This window comes from Limanda limanda, chromosome 12 (genome assembly GCF_963576545.1).
Source record: "Limanda limanda chromosome 12, fLimLim1.1, whole genome shotgun sequence".
Taxonomy (NCBI): Eukaryota; Metazoa; Chordata; class Actinopteri; order Pleuronectiformes; family Pleuronectidae; genus Limanda; species Limanda limanda.
In genome coordinates this window covers 12685388-12704183 of record NC_083647.1, presented here as the reverse complement: position 1 = coordinate 12704183, position 18796 = coordinate 12685388, and positions in this window count along the sequence as shown.

Genomic DNA, 18796 nt, shown 5'->3' with positions numbered 1-18796 from the left:
TATAAAAGCCGGCCTCCAAAGTCCGGCCAGGTCTATTAGGGAAACAGCTGTAACATTTACAGATTGTGATTAGGTTTATTTCTGAGGCAGACGGCAGTCTCCTGGCATTTGGGGATGCACAGCAAAGTCCTCAAGGACACGAGTTCTATGCATCTAACAGCTCAATCACATCCCATCACAAATAGATCTCGATTTTTTTCATTCGGTGCGCCTTGAATCAACTTCATCAAGTGCACCAGCTCAGGATGAAGCCGTCACACCGGGGTGTTTGTGCTCAGAATATTTGATCTCAGTGCTCAAATTCAGAGTGTGATCTCACTTTCTGTTTCTCTATCATATATACAAACGCACTTTTTTTTTTTTTTACCGCCTCCACAATTGGCTTATTTAGCTAGACTTAATGAATTCTGCCCATATGCCCCGAGCAGCTGCTATGTTGCCCCTTCCTCCCGCCCCTGCCGAGCTGCGAAGTGTCCATCCATGTAGAGACAACCTCTAGCTGTCTCTCTGGAGAAGGCTAAGCCTGCCACTCCTCTGCTGGCAGCCGGCCGGTGCTGTTTGAGGTGGACCGCGGACGGGCCGGGGACTCAGATTAGGGCCCGGTGATCACGGGTATCGGCCGGCCTCGAATGATTGGCCCGGGCGTCGGTGGATCAGAGAGGGGATTAACGAAAGAGAGAGAGAGAGAGATCCAGAGACGCTGTTTGGCATGTGCATGCATCCAGCTTCTCAAAGTGACCTCTCTCTCCACTCCCTCTTCCCGCTGCTCCCTTCTCCCCCTTTATTCCCTGCATGTCTCTGGGTGTAGAGAGTGTATCCTGATGCTGCAGTGAGGCTCAGAGTGACCTCGCCCTGAATTCAATCACATCACAACAGCTGCAATATATACGTTATTTCCAGTGAGGAAGGCAGTCGTGTTCTCGGAGAGCTTTGCGGTTATGACGGTAGATTTCAGATGAACATGGTGTCACTGGGAGGTTAGCAGAGTCTGACGCTGTTCATATCAGATCGGACGATACATGCCTCACATGGGTTTAGGGCGTCATTTGTTTTTTCCCTGACATTTTTCTATTAAAATAATGGAGCCATTACTGCTTTAGAAATCCACATTGCTCCGACGCGTTCTTGTGTAATCCAACATTTCATTCAAAACGTCCCCGAAATGACACAGTGTTTATAATTCTCTGATTTGTTGGGAAATATGTGACACCAAATGTTTTGGTTTATGTTGGAAAAATACGTTTTCATGTGCGAGTCTACGGTTTATTTTTGAAAGCAGCAGTTTGTTACTCAGGACCCTGTGTAGAAGCTCTGAGGCCAGTGTGGGCCAGCTGAGCTCACAGAGTTCCCAGGCCACTGGGTTTAAATGGGTAATATATCTGTGTTTTTATTGGGTCCCTCGGTGGAAATGACTTTTCATTTTGTGGCAAAGAAAACAAATGCGAGGAAGTTATACAAGTTTAATAAAAACCAGACGACGGCCCCTGTTAATGTAATGTTTTCCTGCTCCTCGTCGCCAGCCTTGTCCTAATGTATTTTGATATTGGGCTCTAATTGGAGGGATAGAAGAGAGATAATGTGCTTCCAGCTCTGGCTAATATGCCGTGGTGTTGACAGAAGTTTATACATCTTATCTGGTCTCAATATCTGCCTTCCATATGGCCCAGAAGCAATATGCTGAGGTGTAATTAAAGAAAATGGGGAGAGATGTGAAGATAACTTGCGCCCGATGTCGGGGCCCCTCTGACACAGAGTGAGGGGTGAGGACAGACATGCTAAAGCTCAAGGAATATTAGGACCACTTCATTCCACCAGGGGCCGCGAGCCCGTCACTGGTTCCCAGTCGCTGACCCCGGCCAGCGCCGCGTCAGTCAGGTGCCACGGAGCCACCACAAGAGGAGGATTATGAGTTTAAACAGGCACGAACACAAAGACATCTCCCCCCATTTGATGCCATGTTTTACCCATTCATTTATAACATAAATACATGCAAGGTCAATCACTGGTTACCAGTGGCTTCCCGCATCCGCTTCAAAACATTGGTACTTAGATAGATAGATAAATAGATGGATACTTTATAGATGGATACGTCACCTAAATGAAATGTAATGTAATTCTGATGGTCGAAATAATGTGTGCAAATGCGACCATATTCAAATGGCTCTTGCTCCCTTTGAAACGAGCCTCAAACAGCAGCCACTGTATCGATTGACCACAAAGACTCCATGATAATTTAAGTTTAAAGGAGAAATCCTCACCACGCAACTGAGGCGGTCGGATCAATATCATTTCTCGATCAAAAGGGGATTTGCCTTTGAAACGGCGAGATTAAACCGATGTTTTATTTTTCATATACTGCACCTTTAAACGCCGCCACAGGGGATTGTGGGAGAGGAGCACGAATCGCGAAATCATGAAAGTGATGTTTTTTGAAGACCCTAAAGTTTGACAGGGTTGAAAAGTGTTATCAGTTTTGTCAGAGCCATTTCACCCTCCCTCTCTTCTTTAGTTAATATTCTATTGCTTTTTTTTGTTTACCCCAGGTGGGCTCGGACATGAAATGGCGCGGACGGTGGCAGCTCGGAATGCCCCTGGGCATCCTACGGCCGTCATGTTGTCAAAGCACCTTGGGGGGGGGGGAGTCAGAGGGCCGGGAGTGTTTTTTTCAAGTATAATCCACGAGGATGTGCGGAGGAAAAAAAGCTTCTGTAGTTTTTGTTACTGAATTCATTATTATTATGATTATTAGTATTTCCCCTCTTCCTCCTCGTATGTTTTTAGTGCGGCCGAGGGCGGGAAGGCGAGACGGGTTTGGGGCGTGAAATACAGTCCAGCTCCACATTTGTCAGGTATTTTATTATTTCCCTTCTTCACCTCTCAGTCGTGTGCGCGGTGGGTCCTTCATTTTTCACATGACTGGTTTTCTTATCATTGTGGTTCCCTCTCCGCTGGCCTATGAGTGACTTAAAGGCAATAAAACACAAAACATTCTGTAAAACACGGAAGCCTCTCCGCTCGCCGAGGCCCTGCAATGCCTCTCTGGGAAATTATGATAATAACTCAGTGGCGGTTGGTGTGTCCAGGTCGCCGTGGGGGGGTTGGCTGCGATGGGGAAAGGTTCACCAAGGTCCTCGGAGCAGGGGCAGGTCAAGGTGGCGTGTTGGGCCTCACCACCCACCCCCCCCTTCTGTCATAAACTCTTTCCATCATGCGGGATGCCGGGGCTGCAGCCAGGTATACTGCCGAAGCTCTTTGTCTTGTAGCTGCTGGCGATAAAGAAAGGGCTGATGGGAGAGTGGTTGTGTGTTGGCCCTCAGGCAGTGGCCGGGTCAGCCGAGGAGCTTATCATGGCCAGCAGAGGAAAACGCCTGAGTCAACACAACTCCACTGTTTGCCCTCTGAGGGTCACAAACACACACTTCTGCCGCTGTGCTTTGAACTTGGTACTTTTTTTATTTCCGTTCCTAAAGTCACGAGACGGCGAGAGAACCATAATTTTTGGTTTGCCTGGATTTGCTGCCGCCGGGTGGAGGGAGGGGCTGGACGTAGCCCCCCCACAACACCTCTCCAGTGTGTGAATGAGAAGGAGCGAGGACAGGAAGGCAGCGAGGGCTCCTCACCACCGAGGTGCTGACAGAGGGGACCGAGGGGCTGAGATCGCACCTGTTCCGGCCCGGCAGCCTCTCAGCAGGGCCTCGCCCGAGCCTCAGCCTTCTCCTGGCATCTGTGATGGGGGGGCCGGGGGCCAGTCCCACCTCCAGCTAGCGCTCGCTCAACCTCTCCTCTGCTGGTGGAAGGGAGACGAGGAAACGCGAGAGGCTCCATCGGCCGAGGGCTCGCCGTGGTCTCTGTGGCCCGGGGGCTGCTGGTCCTCCACCACTCGGGGGTCTCTCAGTGGTAGACCACAGCGAGACACATCACACGTCACATGCCAGCTGGCCAGGCGCTCTGCACTGTAAACAGAGACTAATGACCACTCCACACACACACACACACACACACACACACACACACACACACACACACATCCTTGGTAGAAAGGAGCCTCTTGTAATTCAAAACAAAACAAAGACGTCTTAAGGTGTATCAGAAAAACACTGGGTCCTTTAGCTTCAACAAAATTAAGATTTGTAATTTATTTTCATACCATGTTAAACACAATAAAAGTTCGATACAGGTAATTTCATTCTTTCATTTTCATCTTCAAAATTATAAAAAAAAAAAATTTATATCAAAAACAAATCCTTAAAATCTATATTATTTTCATTATTCTATACAAAATAAGGTTGTGTCATAAACCTGGAGATACACTACACAACTGAGAACACACACACGCACACAAACACACACACATTAGTGCAACAACTTGACTGATTACAGCTCCTTCACTTTCTACATCGAGACCAGCAAACACCACAGAATGGGATGAGAGGCCCAAACACACACGCACACACACACACACGCACACGCACACACACACACACACACACACACACACACACACACACACACATCCTTGGTAGAAAGGAGGAGGGGGAGATGTTATAGGTGAAAAAGCTTGGCGTGCTTGACTCAAGATGTGATCAGATCATCTTTAAAAAGTTATGGTCTCTGTTTTGTTTTTTTATTTTTTAGATATTCCAGTGATTCCAGATCTTGAAGAAGTACAAGAAGAAGACCTCACCATGCAAGTTGCAGCTCCACCATGGTAGTGCACATCCTAAACTCAGTTCTCCTTTATCCTTTAGGATTCACACACACACACACACACACACACACACACACACACACACACACACACACATACACATCCTTGGTAGAAAGGAGGAGGGGTGGGAGATGTTATAGGTGAAAAAGCTTGGCGTGGTCTGGATAAAGAAAAGCAGCATCCTGAGGTTATTTAACAGGATTTGTTGCTGCAGGAGCGAGGGGGGGGGGAGCTTGCCGTCACAGTGGGACGTTGCTAAAGCTACTGTCTGGGCTCCGACTCCATCAGTCCACCACATCACAGTCCACCGGTTTGCTGCCTGCGTGCAACATCACAGGCCTCCCATCGCTCCACAAGCCCCCGGGCTCAAGCTGCTCCACCCACTGAGTCGGCAAAGCTCTCCTGTAGGATCTCTGTTGCGAGGAAGTGCATTTATGGATGTAGCTATGAACTCTGGGAGGGAAAAGTGAACTGGGCCTTTTTTGGTAATTTCAGTTAATGAGTCTAATTTGCTTTTTGAGGCCTTTTCTACTTGAGGGTCCCCAGAACTGTCGGAGCCTTCAACCCACTGACATATTTTTCCCTTAAAAATATAAAATGCAACCTGATTTCTCAGCATCTCTCAGCGAGCCTTACCTTTACATAAACTCTACCATACATTCAAGCGCTTGACATTTGGTGCAGATGAGTCTCAATGACGTCTGATTCTCAAGAATAACTTACATTTGTATCTGTTTCTGTATTTGAGTCCCTTTCTCTGAGCTCCCCTGTTTCCTGTCTGCGTTTCCTAGATTTCCCGCCAATTAAACCAACACGCACGATATTTCTTTCAATCCTCCCAAGGCCCTGTCTGATTGTAAATGCGCCCTACATCTAAAGAGGGCCTCACTATAAAAATCGGAAGTGGGTTTGTAGGATCCCTGTTCGGAGGAAGTGCATGTATGGATGTAGCTATGAATTCTGGGAGGGAAAAGTGAACTGGGCCTTTTTTGATAATTTCAGTTAATGAGTCTAATTTGTTTTTGGAGGGCTTTGCTACTTGAGGGTCCCCAGAACTGTCGGAACCTTCAACCCACTGATTTTTTCCCCCTTAAAAATACAAAATGCAACCTGATTTCTCAGCATCTCTCAGCGAGCCTTACCTTTACATAAACTCGACCATACATTTAGTGTACGGCAGAGCAGCTGTGAGTTGTGCGTCTCCAGACTGAAGGACATCCGTGTCATGTCTCCTGTCCCGTCTCACGCAGGATCTCCATGTCCTCGTCTCCCAAGCTCAGTTTTTCCTCAACAATTCCCTTCTTTCAATCAAATTACAATTATTTTTAGCATCCCTCCAACCAGATAGTTTCGTATATGTCCCGCTATCTCATTTTCCCCTATGTGCCCAACACATGCATTTATAGATATAAATGTATATGGGGAATATAAATAAATATATCATATACAGGATGGGCGTAATGTGACATTGAGTGTTATTCCCCAGTTAGGCAGGGAGCGGCAGGGAGGTCACTCGGCTGCACTGAGCCACTGGCGGCCCGGAGCCCGCCGGTCCACTGGAGTGACTTGGCTTCATCTACAAACTCGCAATAAATATCTGGCCATCATTTATTTTAATTCACTCCTTTCTTGCTCAGATGGAATGAATTCTTAACCTTGTAGGACAAGGACACCCGCGTGCTGCCTGCCTTGCCTTAGCCGCTAAATTATTCTTCATTCTTCGAGGGGGGGAAATAAAAAAAAAGAGAAGGGGAGTCCAATGTTGCTCAAACTGTCAGCTCCAATGAAAAGCGCGCCTGAAAACGTTGTCACCGAAACCCCTGGACAAGGAAAAGAAGGGGAGTGGGCAGAGGAAAGACAGAGTGAAAGGAGTGGAGTGGGGGGGGAAGGGGGGAGTCAGCAGCCTCCAGAGTGATTTATTTGCCAAATCAGGACACAATGAGTCGATTATGAGTCCTCTAATAAGAGAGAGTGTTTGGGGACCCACTAATTGGGCATGATTGAGTTGCAGTCTGGGAGCCGGGCGAAAAGGGAACCTGGTCGGCGGCTGTCATGCAATCATCAGCTAATCAGAGCTTTGAAATTAAAACTGCGTGTTTAGGGTAGAGGACGGGATAATGGCCGGGACCTGCCTGAGCTCCGAGGCCAGAGGAGGAGGAGGAGGAGGCTGTCACTGTGTGTGTGGGCGTGTGCATGTGTGTATATAGTATAAATGTGTTTGTTTGCTTGTGCATGTGTGTATTTATAAGTACAGTATTTGTGTGTGTGCATAGGCAGTACAGATTATTGAGTGAGTGTGTGTGTGTGTGGGTGTGTGTATGGGGCCTTTCATCCCATTCTGTGGTGTCTTGATGTGGAAAGTGAAGGAGCTGTAATCAGTCAAGTTGTTGTTTGTGTGCGTATTTGTGTGTGTGTCCTCAGTTGTGTAGTGTATCTCCAGGTTTATGACACAACCTTGTTTTGTATAGAATAATGAAAATAATATAGATCTTAATGATTTGTTTTTGATATATAAAAAACTTTTTTATCTTTTTTTTCAAATGTAAAACTGATCATTACCTGAATAGACCTTTTATTGTGTTTAACATGGTATGAAAATTAATTACAAATCTTAATTTTTTTAAAACTAAAAGAACCAGTGTTTGTCTGGTACACCTTAAGACGTCTTTTTTTTATTTTGAATTACAAGAGGGTTGTTGTCTTGCATCTACATGACAATGTTGGGATTGTGTTTCAGTTTGAGCAGCGGTATGGACGTGCTGCCACTAGGGGGCAGTGTTTGTCTGCAGTGCATCGCCACAGAGAACTGACGGGGCTAATTAATGTCAGCAGCCTCCTCTGGTTGTGTGTTTTAAACAGAGCTGCACAGAACAATATTACAACAACAGTTCCAATGTAATGAGAGCATCTGTGTGTGGAAATGTAAAACATTCCTTTTAAAGACAATCGCTGTTTCCCCCCCCACTGCCCAATTTTATTAAGCCTACAGTATGTTCACATGCTGACCGGGATTGTGTCCACGTCATGGAGACAGTTTAAAGACAATATCTGCACTCGCTTGTGGACTCATCCTGTTCTATTGTAAACTGTTATAAATACTAGCATTAATATGAATTTGATTAATTCATGAAAATAAATAATAGTGGTGACCTGTGATATTAAAGTCCAATTTATACAGAGAAATCAGTCATGTAACACAAAATAAAACACAACAAATCAAGCTTTTGGGAGCTAAATAGAATTTAAGGTACAATTTAAATTGATTTGTTTTTATCCCAAACTTATTTTTCTCATTTATACTGAATATATTCACTATAAAACATGGTTTCTACCAAAAATCCCCACACAATTTCTACAAATTTAGTTTATTTAGAGTCTCAGTGGTTCTCAGTCGTGAGTTCATAGTGATGTCGGATCTGTGTTGTGGTATTTTTAGTATGAACTGTACATTGCCCTCCTTAATATATATTAAAATCTATTTATTTATAAAGGGTAATTTATAATTTTATGTTTTTTCCCTCATCACAGAAACAGACTGGTGGACTGGTGTGTGAGCAGGGACCACTGTCAGTGTCCGTCATGTGTCCAATATCTTTTAATTGATAATATAAAATCTCCTGTGATTTAAGACATATAATGACAATGACTCTAAAAAAAACAATCCCTGTAAATAAACGATGCGGCTGTATTCATATATTCACATCAAAGTCAATATTTTGGATTCTCAATAGAAGCATCGAAGTTTTCATTCATCACAATTAATATATTTATACATCTGCTTGTGGTCATCTATGCCATGATAATAAAATTAATGGAGCATTTAAATACCTCGGTCACATGACATTCAAGCGCCTGACATTTGGTGCAGATGAGTCTCAATGACGTCTGATTCTCGAGAATAACTTACAGTTGTATCTCTTTCTGTATTTGAGTCCCTTCTCTCTGAGCTCCCCTGTTTCCTGTCTGCGTTTCCCAGATTTCCCGCCAAATAAACCAACACGCACGATATTTCTTTCAATCCTCCCAAGGCCCTGTCTAATTGTAAATGCGCCCTACATCTAAAGAGGGCCTCACTATAAAAATCTGAAGTGGGTTTAGGCACAAATGGGATTAATTCCCAAAGAATGTCCTTTGCTCTTCCTCCCATAATTTCATTTGCCGGGTCCACAGGATGAATAGCCAAGCAGGCAGTGATGTGGAACTGGAGGACAGGCCTTGCCGGGCCTGCGCTGCTACACTGCAGCCTTCAGGTTATGTTACCTTGATAATGTCACAGCTGCAGGAACCACACCGCCCACCGTACAGGACTCAGGAAATCCAATTATCCGCCGTCTAATGTGTGGGAATTTTTTTTTTACGCTCTCGTTTCTGAGACTTTGGCTCTGCCCGAGGACAAACTTACCTGGGGAAAGATTCCTGGGATTATTTATCTATTTATTTATTTACCAGGTTAAAAAATGTCCACTGGCTTTTTGAGTGAAATCAATATTATAGGAAAGTTAGCGGAACCGAAAGAAAATGTTTTTCCTCAACAAAACTTTGTGATTAAGACAAAAAAAATCAGTTTAACGAACTTCCGTGAGGTCATTGTTGTGCTTGTTGTTTAAGTCTGGTTTCAGTTACACACATACACAATAACTACACACAGTAACAAATAGGGGAAGAGCAGCAGCCCTGATTCATCCTGGACTCAGCCTGGTCTTTGTGACAGCTGTGTATTGGAGCAGGTCCCACCTGCCCAGACCCCCGACTGCTTTTTGATTTAATTAAACGGAAGAGGGTGCATCAATTTCAGCCGCGTGGCGCCGAGATGACAGTACACAAATTGAAAGTAAGCATCTCTGTGGAGCCGGGTGGGGGCCGGTCCATCATTAACATGGGAGACAATTCAGTGTGCAATGTAACAAGATTAGAAACATTATTATCATTCAACTGCTCAACATAAAACCCTGTAGGAGAAAAAAAAAAAAAACAATCACATGAAGGCTCTTTACTCAGGACCGGGGTGAGACAGGCTTGAAAAAACAGAGGGCGCAGCGTGGTCGTCGGGTTATTGAGCTGATTCACGTGCCCGCGTGGTGGGGGGGGGGAGAGCACACAGCAGCGGTTGTGTACAAGCGTTTGCTTTCGGTCCGAGCTGCAGGAGGAACCCCATTAATGAACAGTAGAGACAGATGAGTCCCTCTCATGCCAAGCAGGTTGCCTCAATTGGATTAGTGAAGCCGGGATTGGGATGGATAGCTGTCGATGTGCCAAGTGGCCATTAGCTCGGCCAATAGGACTGTACACAGAGCGGGCCCAGGATTCCCATCAGTGATCTCAACACTCGGCAGCTGTGGGTTTCCGCCGCGTTACAACTGGACGGAGATATTTATGCCCAATAAACATCTATCAGCCGTGATAATACGATGATTAAACAGCTGATTTAATGGCTGGAGTCACCTATTTGCTGTCATTGTTCGGCAAACACAAAGATCAGCACGCCATCTGTCAGCGGCTGTCACACTGTACGTTATGAATGGAGAGCTGCCCATTCCTGGCACCTCTCTGTTTTTCCGAAAGGCTGATGTCATGTTCTCCGCGCGGCGGCATTGACGGGCACTGTAGATGTCAGTGGACACCGGGGGGGCCCTTCTCCAACCAACTATACAAATGGGCATGAGTGTGAAGAGCTGGGGAAATGTTATCAATCACCCGGCGTCCCGGCGGAGGAGCTGCCGCTGTTTGTGTAGAGAGTCCCGCTCATACTGATCCATATAAACGGCTGTGTGATGTATTAGAGCAGATGAGCAGGGGCCGGCCGTGATGCGTGACTGACAGCTCATTTGACAGCCCCGGGAAAGTGTGCTGCGAAGTTTCAATCTCATCTAATGCTGCTGAAGGAATGAAATTGTGGTGTGAGATTGTGTTTTTCATGTTATATCCCCTCACGGACAACACAGGCCGAAGATGATGTGGGTGACCCCATAGATTTATATATAAAGGCTCGATGTCTCGATCGACGGAGCCGGACGTCCGCACATGGCGGCCATCTTGCTAGGGGGCATCTCGCTCACCCATAACATTGTGTTGGTAGTGGTACATAACCATAACATGCTCAATTTTCAACTGATTTTTCAACGGTTTGGTTTGTTATAAACGTCAGAGATGTAGTTATGACACTGCATACATTATTCATTTTATTAGAAAATAACATAATTATTCATAAGTGTCATATCTACATCTCTGACGTTTATAACAAACCAAACCGTTTAAAAATCGGTTGAAAATTGAGCAAGTTATGGTTGTTTAGCTCTACAAACACAATGTTATAGGTGATCGAGCTGCCCCCTAGCAAGATGGCCGCCATGTGCGGACGTTTGTCTCCGTTGGCCGGCAACGCAGACGAGACATCTAGTCTTTATATATAAATCTATGGGTGACCCCCCCCGGTGTAAAAGGTACCCATGGAGCCACAGACGCCACGGTGGAGGCCTCCCGAGCCAGGCCACTCCATGCCACTCCAGTGATTCGGGTTTCTGAGGAAAAAACAGGAAACTCAAGCCAGGCTCAAAGCCATATATGTGGGTAAACAAAAAATTTTTTTGGTGTCATGCATTATCAATCAGCTGTCTCGTGGGGCTTTCCAAACAGGTAATCTGTGTCATTCAATCGCTCCACCGCAGGAGCCGGGTCCTCCCGAAACACGATCGCCACAAAACAGACATTAATATTAAGTGCGAGGCAGATCAGCTTCTCTTCAGGCTGCTCTCCCTTCTCCCTGTTTTCATAAGAGCAGAATATCTGGGTCGGCCACCTGCATCTTGAAATCAATATTCTTCATCCTGTGGTGTAGGTTTACAATAATATGTGTAATTGTAAGCGATACCTTTTCGTTTAATTTCACATTTATGGCCACAACATAAAATGAGCCAAAGCTTACATGTATATTTCCGCACGCCAAACTCAAAGGTCACAAGAGGTCACCGGATATTTCTTAATTACAGCAGAAGAAGTGTAAAATTATTTTAGCAGAAAACGATTAAACGCCAGGAGATTCAAACCTCCCAATGCCTGCTCCCGCCATGATTAATCTTAGATGGCTAATTAGCCATTTTACAGCTATTAAAAAAAAAAGACACTCAACCATTTTCATTATGCCCCATCTATTTTCCCACCATTAGTGCCTTTTCCTCTCTGTTTTTTCCCAACTTTTGAAAGTTATAACAAACTGCTGCCGCACTGGAAGAATAACGCATCAACTTTCCACATTCGGCGGGCCAGGCTTTTCTTCCCCTCCATCCACATTTTATTGGAGGAATGAGGTCAGCTGCTGGGCCGCGAGCGTCGAGTGTCAGTTGCTGTTTTTCCATTGAAACAGATTATACCCGGGTGTTTAGCCCTCAGACAGGCTCCTAGCCGGCCAGTGACCACAGAACCTGATCCCACGCAATCAAGCGCCCGTGTCTGCCCGGTCTAAACTCACCTTTCTCAAATATGTCACTCACACACACACACACACGCGCTCGCACACACTCTAATCTCCGTCTTCTGCTTCCTTTAGCGTGCCACTCGTCCCCGTGTCTCCTCTCTCTCTCTCTGTTTCCACACTTCAGCTTTTCTTTGTGACGCCGTCCATATTTCCCTGCTAATTTCGCCTTCGAAGCCCCGGGAAACGTGCGTATTGTCTAAGTGATCATTAAAATTTATGGCGGGCTGACTTCATCCAGCTTGCGAGACCACGCCGGCATAAGTCATAATTATGTGATGACACTGTAAGACAGTGGGGTCCGCGCTGGCCCCTCTTGTCCGGGGCCAGTTAAATGATATAATTAGCTCAGTAAGAGGTGAGCGCTCCAGATTGGATAAGTTATTAAATGTTTGGATGAACCTGAGCTCCATTTCCCTAACTATCGCCGCCGTCCCCTCACTCCTGCTCCCCCCTCTCCTCTCCTTCCTCCATTAGCCCATTAGCAGTTATGTGATACTATATGCTGATGGGGCAGTGGACAGAGAAAGTGGGTAAATTAAGCCTGACCACTGCTTGTGTTATGGACGGCTCCTATAAGGTGCCATTGAAGGACACAGCCCCAGACTCAAGAGAACGGCACGGCAGAACAGTAATGTGAGCTCAGCTGAGTTTGTAAACTGGAAAAATGTCACTCTGACCTTTTGTTTTGCGATCCGAGACAGCGCGTTATGCTGATTGCTTTCATCAAGAACTCATATACGCACAGTAACTCACTCTTTTTCAGCCCATGAAGCTGTGCACTGTACGACAAACCTGGATTGATCTGTCCAAAAAATCCAAGAGGATTCTCCCTACCCTGTCTAGTGCCCCTGAGCAAGGCACCTTACTCCCCCAACATCTCCTCCCCGGGCGCTGTACATGGCTGCTCACTGCTCTGTGTGTCCGGCACCAGATGGGTTAAAAGCAGAGGTTACATTTCCCTACATTTGCATGAGTGTGCTTGTGCATGTCTGTGTATGTGTTTGGGACAAATAAATGTATCTTAATCTTAATCTTAAAAGACTCACACGGGTCAGACGGGCAAACATGTGAAATTTAACCCATCGAATTGCTCAATTTGTCCCCGGTTAAGCTGTAAAGGAAGGCAGAGCGCTGAGGTTGACGGTGTGCCTAGTGCAGGGCCCTTGAGCCTCTGTGTGTGTGTGTGTGTGTGTGTGTGTGTGTGTGTGTGTGTGTGTGTGTGTGTGTGTGTGCGTGTGTGTGTCTGTGTGCGCGTGTGTGTGTGTGTCTGTGTCGCGCTCCACCAGAGGGTCTCACCAAGCGTGACTGCGTGTTATTCACACTGACGAGTTCCACTGTTCACTGTCACCTCTCGTTGCGGAGGGGGAAACAAGCCTGTGGAGAGAGCTGTGGTCAGGGGGAGGGTGAACCCCCCCCCCACACCCCCACACACACACACTACCACAGCCCAAGAAGTAGTAGTTTCTCCTTCAAGGAGACCCGAGCTCCCCATCAGCCTCCTGGTCGTCCCTCAATGTCACATGACACTTAGGGAAAAGCAGGTGGAAGCGGATATTCAGACACAGCACGCTGTAGAGTCGGCCGGTGCTTCCTGACACATTCTTCCAGACAGCGGAGGAGGCCCGAGCCATGTTTTTTTGGGGAGGGGGGGCTGGGGGGTGTGATGGTGTTTGATTTGTTGTGAAGACTGGGAGCAGCAGGACCCAGCAGAGTCCAGGCCGGCCCAGCAGGCCTGCAGAGAGCGACACTTCCTCTCTCTCTCTGTGTCTCGCCCTGCGGTGAGTCTGCACAGCCGGGGACCTGGTGCTGAGCCGCGTCCCCCCCCCCCCACCGTTCATCATCACCACAACCGACCATTGGTGGGTGGGAGGGGGGGGGGGAAGCTCGGTTATCTGTGTCACTGCCTTATCCCTCACCCCATCACCTCCGTCCCACCCTCCCTCCTCCTGCTCCTGTCTTTGGCCCTACTCCAGAGAGACCAAAGAGCCGCTCTCTCTCTCTCTGTCTGTCTCTCTCTGTCTCTCTCTTTCTCTCTCTCTGTCTCTCTCTTTCTCTCTCTCTGTCTCTCTCTGTCTCTCTCTGTCTCTCTCTGTCTCTCTCTTTCTATCTCTCTTTCTCTCTCTCTGTCTCTCACTGTCTCTCTCTGTCTCTCTCTGTCTCTCTCTGTGTCTCTCTATCTCTCTCTTTCTCTATCTCTGTCTCTCTCTGTCTCTCTCTTTCTCTTTCTCTGTCTCTCTCTTTCTCTCTCTGTCTCTCTCTTTATCTCTCTCTGTCTCTCTCTGTCTCTCTCTTTATCTCTCTTTCTCTCTCTTTCTCTCTCTGTCTCTCTCTGTCTCTCTCTTTCTCTGTCTCTCTCTTTCTCTCTCTGTCTCTCTCTTTATCTCTCTCTGTCTCTCTATCTCTCTCTTTCTCTATCTCTGTCTCTCTCTGTCTCTCTCTTTCTCTTTCTCTGTCTCTCTCTTTCTCTCTCTGTCTCTCTCTTTATCTCTCTCTGTCTCTCTCTGTCTCTCTCTTTCTCTCTCTCTGTCTCTCTCTTTCTCTTTCTCTGTCTCTCTCTTTTTCTCTCTGTCTCTCTCTTTATCTCTCTCTGTCTCTCTCTGTCTCTCTCTTTCTCTCTCTCTGTCTCCCTCTGTCTCTCTCTGTCTCTCTCTTTCTCTCTCTCTGTCTCTGGGCTCCCAGATTGTTTTTGTTCCGGCGAGTGGATAAATAGAGTTTGGCCTCCGACAAAAGAAAATGCCGGAGCTCATCTGATCTTACTGCCCTAAGGAGCGGCCTGGCCTGGAGGGGCCGGTGATTGGAAAATTACAGTGCGGCTGCTCGGAGCCGTATTGTTGGGGAACTCGGCCAGACTCTCTCTCTCTTTCTGATTGTGTGAAAGGCCATCAGCTGAATGGCCCATCGTGCACTTTGAGAACGCAGCCATCAATACCAGTGGAGTGATTGGCTGTTGTCAGGCCAAATTTAGATCTGGGTCATTTGTGAGGTAATCCCTGGTTTGGGTCACTTAATGTTAGCACACCTAAATAATGAGCTAAATTAGAGGTCTTCAACAGGGGGTCCGCGGAGGTACTGCAGGGGGGTCGCAAGATCTTTGGTTGATTAGACAATTTTTTTTTTTTTTTTTTTATAATTTTGTATTTATTTCGAATCAATCTTTTCCCACAAATTTAAATGTCTTAAAATACACATTACAGTTTTTCACAGTTGTTAACACACAAAAAGCAAAAATTCGGCACAATTTGCACAACATTCACTTCATGTACCAATAGCTTGACCCAATTTGGCACTACTTCACACTCCCTTATCTCATTAGACTCTGACTTTCCTTCTTTACACTCTGATTTCAATTACACATCACCTTGTTGTCAAAACACTACACACAATGTTCAGTTGTTGCACACACTTCTCACCCTAAAATATCAAAGCATCAACCTACAACACACAAATACTCAAATCTCTAAACATTCAGGTCCGTTGAGCAATTTGCAATCAGGATTGCAGCATAAAAGTGTCTTCAGCCTCTGTTTTGTTTGATGAACAATAGAATAGAATAGAATACAGTGTGCTCACAGTATTTATATTTTGCAGGACTGAAAGAGAACCACACCGTGGAGGAAGAACACGCATGTTCAGAGCCGAACAGGAGACTGAAATTGTAGATATGGTTCATGAGAACAACGCTATCACACTCAGACAAATAAAAACTAGGATCCTGGCTGACCATGCTACATTTAGAAACGTCCAGACCGCCATCCTCTCTACATTGGACCGTATTCTTCACAGGAATGCCATGCGGATGAAGCAAGTGAACAGGGTCCCATTCGAACGGACCACAGACGCATCAAGGAGTTACGGCGAGAGTTTGTGCTTGTTAGTACCAAACATTCAGCAGTGACACGTGCATGTATTGTACCTGTAATCCAATATTGTTCCTTTTCTACAGTGTCTCACTGTAGCCCACTGTGTTGACCTCTTTGTGTCCATACTGTAACTTGCATTATCATGCTGTCTGTGTCAGTACTGTACTGTTCTCTGTGTGTACTGAAATAAACCTTTTTGTGTGCTGTTTTATGTTTGACTATGAAAAAAGTAGGCCTACACTGAGACAGTTTACAAAAGGAGAAATGGCTAATTCTCCAGAGTCAGTCATTCATATGGTGTGTTCCATTTCGATGATTGTGTTTTCAATTTTGCACTTCAGTGTGCTGTAAATGCTTGGAAGTGTGTAAGCAAATGCTTAGTTGTGTGTTCTCAATAAATGGTATGTGTGTGTCATTTGAAAACATGGCTGTGTGTACCAAATGAAAACACGAGTTCCATTTTGATGGCAATGAGTCATCTTGCAAAGGGAGTGTCAGGTTTAGCATTTTGTGTGTGAGGTTTTCAGTTTTCTGTGTGCAGTTTTGAGAAAGCCGTTATTGTTTTGAAAAACGTGTGTTAACAATTGTGAAAAACTGTAGCATGCATCCAACATATTGTGAGGCTGATTTGACCCTCTGCCTGACAACCTCCATCCGTCCAAGGTTAGATAAGTTGTGTGCTACCCATCAGGGTCCGACATCTCACTAATGTGGGAGTATGTGTGACATCCACAGATAGCTTGAGGATTCACTGTCTCTTCTACATGTATGTTTACAGTTTTTCACAATTGTTAACACACGTTTTTCAAAACAATAACGGCTTTCTCAAAAATGCACACAGAAAACTCAAAACCTCACACACAAAATGTTAAACTTGACACTCCCTTTGCAAGATGGCTCTTTGCCATCAAATCTCTTCACTGTTCACAAAATAGAACTCGTGTTTTCATTTGGTACAGACAGCCATATTTTCAAATGACACACACATACCATTTATTGAGCACACACAACTAAGCATTTGCTTACACACTTCCAAGCATTAACAGCACACTGAAGTGCAAAATTGAAAACACAATCATCGAAATGGAACACACCATATGAATGACAATGACTCTGGAGAATTAGCCATTTCTCCTTTTGTAAACTGTCTCAGTGTAGGCCTACTTTTTTCATAGTCAAACATAAAACAGCACACAAATATGCAGCAAAAAAAGGTTTATTTCAGTACACACAGAGAACAGTACAGTACTGACACAGACAGCATGAGAATGCAAGTTACAGTATGGACACAAAGAGGTCAACACAGTGGGCTACAGTGAGACACTGTAGAAAAGGAACAATATTGGACTACAGGTACAATACATGCATGTGTCAGTGCTGAATGTTTGGTACTAACAAGCACAAACTCTCTCCGTAACTCCTTGATGCGTCTATCTATCTAATGTTCCGTTCGAATGGGACCCTGTACACATGTTTCATCCACATGGCATTTCTATGAAGAATACGGTCCAATGTAGAGGAACTGACGGTATGGACGTTTCTAAATGTAGCATGGTCAGCCAGGATCTTTGTTTTTATTTGTCTGAGTGTGATAGAGTTGTTCTCACAAACCATATCTACAATTTCAGTCTCCTGTTCGGCTGTGAAAATGCGTGTTCTTCCTCCACGGTGTGGTTCTCTTTCAGTCCTGCAAAATATAAATACTGTGAGCACACTGTATTCTATTCTATTCCATTGTTCATCAAACAAAACAGAGGCTGAAGACACTTTTATGCTGCAGTCCTGATTGCAAGTTGCTCAACAGACCTGAATGTTTAGAGATTTGAGTATTTGTGTGTTGTAGGTTGATGCTTTGATATTTTACTTGAGAAGTGTGTGCAACAATTGAATATTGTGTGTAGTGTTTTGACAACAAGGTTATGTGTAATTTACATCAGAGTGTAAAGAAGGAAAGTCAGAGTCTAATGAGATAAGGGAGTGTGAAGTAGTGCCAAATTGGGTCAAGCTATTGGTACATGAAGTGAATGTTGTGCAAATTGTGCCGAATTTTAGCTTTTTGTGTGTTAACAACTGAGAAAAACTGTAAAATAAAAACATGAATCTGTGAATTACTTTAATAGGTCAGTGTTGTATGCAAGACGTATGTTTATAAAAGGCAGTGGCATGGCAACCCTGTACCTTGCACACGTTTAAATTAAAAACATGAATATATGAACCTGTTTAATATTTGAATAGCTTAGTATTGAATGCACAATAACAGGGTAGCTATGTTTATACATGGCACTGGGCCCAGTTTAATATAAAACACAATTTTATACAAAATATTTAGAAGTGGGTCCATCTCTCCACCAGTTTGGGGGTCCTTGGCCTGAAAAACATTGAAGACCCCTGAGCTAAATTATCCTGCTGGACGACGTCTTTGCATTTAAATTTAAAATCACGTCTGTCACCACTCTGCTCTTTCGTTGTTTTATTGTAAAAGACCAACACTTACAGTTCATTAGTCAAACACGTGGCGACTGAACTGGTCGGCCGACTCAGTGTGAGACAACAATCAGACAGAGATTTGGTCTTGGAGAGAAAAGACCTGTTGCGGCGTCAGAGTGATGCTGAAGCCGCCCATCGCTGCTGCACAAGTGGCTCCCTCTGATAAGTGATTACAACTGGAGGGGAGGGGGGTAGAAACGAGGGCCTTGTCAGAACAGACCCTTCAGATTTGAGGTCAATTTCTCACACTGATTGCGCGTCTTTTTGTGT